Consider the following 5,005-nt stretch of genomic DNA (forward strand, 5'->3'; position numbering starts at 1 on the left):
TTCTATGGGGCACCAACCGCCCAAGAACAGTCAGCCGTCCTCCAGAAGTCTGCATTATCTCTTGATGTCCGCCCTGCGCCTGATGGAAAGGATTTTCCTCTCCTCCGTACCGCATCCCACACACGTCGGCGACATATACCACGACAGTTTCCCTTGACAAAAAAAAATATTTTAGATTGTAGAATAAACCATCAGTAAAGCTCTGTATTACCTGTAATTGCTAATATTTTCTCGTTTCTGTCGGGAACAGAGAGTGCATGCTAGCAACACTCCCCGTCCTATTTTTTTTAGAACAGAACAAAAGTTCGTAACACTCATAACAAACCAATGGCCGTTAAATATAATACACCGTTTGGCAGTTTACACTGTAATCCATAATAGAGCCATATATAGCAAGAGGAGGTGGTATAGCAAACGTAATACTGGCTCTGGATGTCCCCAGCCAAGTCGCACAGCCGTGTCAATTCTCTCAGTATCCCATCACAGGCGCCAGCACTGTTCCATTTGATAGGCCAATACCCATCACTGGTTACGTAGAGAGCTACCACAACGAGAAAAACAGCAGACTAACCTACAGAAATCTGTAACAATTAAAACTATAGGCGACCAGAACAAACATTCTTTGGTGCTCTCCAGCAACACTTCCCCACCATATTTTCATCACATACAATGGAAGCCGCCACCACTTTTAAGAGACCAATGGATGCTAAATGTAATACACCATTCGGAAGTTAACTCCACAATAGAAGCATTTCTAGCAAGACGGGGGAGGAGGTATTGTAGTGTGGAAAAAAATCTAGTGCACTCCCATGGGGTAATAAATAGCAATTTAATACAGTTGTCTTCGGTCAGGAATACGCATATCAGAGCATGTTATAGCTTGGGTAAAATGATTGCATAGTGGTAAACGTATCTGTATCGAGTAACTCGTGCAATTGTTGCGCGAAGTACCACACCAGCAACCACATCACGTCGATAAGTACTCTCTGTTCATCTGTTAACTGAGACAGCTGTCTCGACCAACACCGAGAGTCGCTCGAGCTATTTCTATGCCTCTGACTATGCAGAATGCTGTTTTCTTATGACACCAGTAAGTATCTAGCATGGGGTGCATTGCAAAAAACATGTTTGAGTAGGGTCAGTTACTGTGGCTAGACTGAAGCGCCAAAGAAACTGGTATAGGCATGCATATTCAAATACAGACATACGTAAACAGGCAGAATACGGCACTGCGGTCGACAACACGTACGGAAGACAACAAGTGTCTGGCGCAGTTGTTAGATCAGTTACTGCTGCTACAGTGGCAGGGTATTAAGATTTAAGTGCGTCCAAACGTGATGTTATAGCCGGCGCACGAGCGATGGGACACAGCATCTCCGAGGTACCGATGAAGTGGGGACTTTCCCGTACGAACATTTCACGAGAGTGCCGCGAATATCAGGAATCCGGTAAAACGTCAAATCTCCGACATCGCTGCAGCCGGAAAAAGATTCTGCAAGAACGGGACCAACGACGACTGAAGAGAATCGTTCAACGTGACGGGAGTGCAACCATTCCACAAATTGCTGCAGATTCCAATGCTGAGCCATCAATAATTGTCAGTGTGCGAACCATTCAACGAAACATCATCGATATGGGCTTTCGGAGCCGAAGGCCCACTCGTGTACCCTTAATGACTGCACGACACAAAGCCTCCTGGGCCCTTCATCACCGACATTGGACTGTTGATGACTGGAAACATGTTGCCTGGTTGGATGTGTCTCGTTTCAAATTGTGTCGAGCGGATGGACGTGTACGGGTATGGAGACAACTTCATGAATCCATGAACCCTGCATGTCAGCAGGGGACTGTTCAAGCTGGTGGAGGCTCTTTAATTGAGCGGGGAGTGTGCAGTTGGTGTGATACGGGACATCTGATATGTCTAGATACGACTCTGACAGGTGACACGTACGTAAGCATCCTGTCTGATCACAGCATCCATTCATGTCCATTGTGCATTCCGACGGACTTGGGCAATTACAGCAGGACAGTGTGACACCCCACAAGTCCAGAATTGCTGCAGAGTGGCTCCAGGAACACTCTTCTGAGTTTAAACACTTCATCTGGCCACCAAACTCCCCATACATGAACATTATTGAATATATCTGGGGTACCTTACAACGTGCTATTCAGAAGCAATCTCATCCCCCTCGCACTCTTACGAATTTATGGACAGCCCTGCAAGATTCATGGTGTCATTTCCCTCCGGCACTACTTCAGACTTTAGTCGAGTCCATGTCACATCGTGTTGCGACACTTCTGCGTGCTCGCGGAAGCCCTACTGGATACTGGGCGTGTGTACAAGTTTATTTGGCTCTTGTGTATGAAACTGCAGCTCCCAATCTAGTAATACAACGTTCTTTAGTAAAGAGAATGCACAGCAGTGCGCTTTATAAAAATTGGTAAGTTGAGCATGAGGTTAAAATAGGAGGCTATTTTCGAAGTTTCGGTAGGGTAGCGAATAAGAAACTAAACAATCTTGAATAAAATCGTTATTACTTATTTTGCACTAAACACAGAAAGCAACTCTGTACTTTTGGTAGGAATAACTTAGTAACATTCGGCTTAATTTTCTTGTTTATAGTTTGAATCCACATCTGACTCCTCTAGTTTTTCTGCCAACCAGTAATTTGACACATTCAAAGAAGGTATGTACACAAGTTCTAATACATATTTAATTTTTTTCCCGTAAACTTTCTTTTATGGCCTCAATAATCAGTTCCACTTCTTCTTGCAAGTGTCCTAGCCGACAACATTTGGTGACTTTTTTTGTTGATTTTTATCTCCTGCAGTTCACTATAGTTAAAACATTCCACATCTTCCTGGGTGTACATTAGCAAATCTTCTGTCCCACATTCTTGCAGAATTTCCATATAGATCTCTGAGTTTACAACTTTTGCAGTGTTAAGTGTTATTATTTTTACCGGTTTTAAATTCTGCAGTTGCCTGTTCTGCTGCTAGTTGCGCAACATACAGCCAACCTCATTTAGATACAATGTAATCATGTCTTAACATATGCCAGTGGAAATGAAGCTTCATAATGAGATTATTTGGCCGGCCATTCCACCCTATACAGCCGGCCGGAGTGGCCGTGCGGTTCTAGGCGCTACAGTCTGGAGCCGAGCGACCGCTACGGTCGCAGTTTCGAATCCTGCCTCGGGCATGGATGTGTGTGATGTCCTTAGGTTAGTTAGATTTAATTAGTTCTAAGTTCTAGGCGACTGATGACCCCAGAAGTTAAGCCGCATAGTGCTCGGAGCCATTTGAACCATTTTTTGAAATTTTTCGTGCTTCCTTTAATATAATAAACATTCTCAAATTTATCATTTTTTCCCATCCAGTGTGTTTAAAGTAATTTTTAAGCCTTTTTTTGGCTGCTCTTCTGCAATAGCTTCCTTTTCCTATAGCAGTTTGCATTCTTCCTACATGGCACTTGTTTTCACCTAAATTTCATTTTCTACTTCGTTCTCTTTCATTTCCAGTTGTCTTTTGTGTGTACATAATACATTAACTGGCAACGGCCTTGCCGCAGTGGATATACCGGTTCCCGTCAGATCACCGAAGTCAAGCGCTGTCGGGCTTGGCCGGCACTTGGCTGGGTGACCATCCAGGCCGCCATGCGCTGTTGCCACTTTTCCGAGTGCACTCGACCGAATAGTGGCGGCTCCGGTCAAAGAAAACCATCATAACGACCGGGAGAGCGGTGTGCTGACCACACGCTCCTCCTATCCGCATCCTCAGCTGAGGATGACACGGCAGGCGGATGGTCCCGATGGGCCACTTATAGCCTGAAGACGGAGTGCTTTTAACACATTAAGGGCACTTATAGGAGTAATTTCTTTGACAGGGTACGGTTTGAGCCTATGCGATACATTTATTCTTTTTATTAAGATTTGTAGACTTAGATTATTCCCTGTTAAAGAAATTACGTATTTAAGTGAAATTGCTGTGGAAATCTTCGCCACGAAGGACACTTACAAATTTCTACTCATGTGAACTCATAATATGAAGGCTATCATTACACCATGATCTTAACACTTATTCTAAAACACTGACCACCATTACAGAAATCTAATTTTAGTTTCAAAATCATAGGATGACAGGCAATACCATTATTGGCCACAGTAGGTAATCTTCCATATGCTTGCAAACATCATTTTATTTCCCACCGAGTACTATTGTTAAGACCTGTATTATCCGTAACAAGTGCTTTGCCATGTGGGAACAGCACTTCAGAGACAGCTTTCATGGTGTTAACAACGCGTTTCATTATGTTCTGTGCTGATCGCTCGCATGTGGTATAAACAAACAACATTTGTGTGTAAAGAGACAACACAACAGTGTGTTGTACTCTGTGGGATACCGTCTGAAACATATCCAAAGATTAATGATTTTGATGCCAAAAGGGGCAAACTTACTTCGTGTTTATTACTGATGAGGTAGGGAGCAGGGCACAAGGCTGCTGGAGTGGAATACTGACCCACAATTTGACGATACAGTGGAAAAAGAAATACTTGACAAAATCAAGATGCAGACACTGGTAACAACAGTGTTACAGAACAATAGTATCATAAACAACCGGTGGAATACTCATGGTTACAGAATTAATTAAATGAAAATTTTAAAAAATTACCACCCATTTAAGCAAACAGTTCTTGAAGTCGTGTCAGATAAACTGCCTCATGACCAAAAACTTTAATAAAAACAGTATTACCACTACGTAGAATTAGCTTCAAAATTAAAAAGAACTTAACTGCTGATGTAAGCTGAATGAACGAATTCTGACCCAGGCTACATGACAGGCTCTTACGAATATCAATACAGGTACACTGTTTATAGCAAGGTAGAAGGTTTCAAGCTATTCAAATGTAAACTGTCGTAACAGCGAAAGTCTCTATCACAAGTAAGCAACCTGATTAACAAAAAAAGAATCTGCAGCTTACAGGGTAAAGCATAACAACAAAAG

General features: G+C 42.8%; 1 pseudogene; it reads left to right on the forward strand.

Annotated features, from left to right (window-relative positions):
* The first annotated feature begins 3,552 nt into the window (after positions 1-3,552).
* LOC124614597 lies at positions 3,553-3,670 on the forward strand (annotated as a pseudogene).
* Positions 3,671-5,005: the final 1,335 nt, after the last annotated feature.

Source organism: Schistocerca americana, chromosome 4 (assembly GCF_021461395.2).
Source record: "Schistocerca americana isolate TAMUIC-IGC-003095 chromosome 4, iqSchAmer2.1, whole genome shotgun sequence".
NCBI lineage: Eukaryota > Metazoa > Arthropoda > Insecta > Orthoptera > Acrididae > Schistocerca > Schistocerca americana.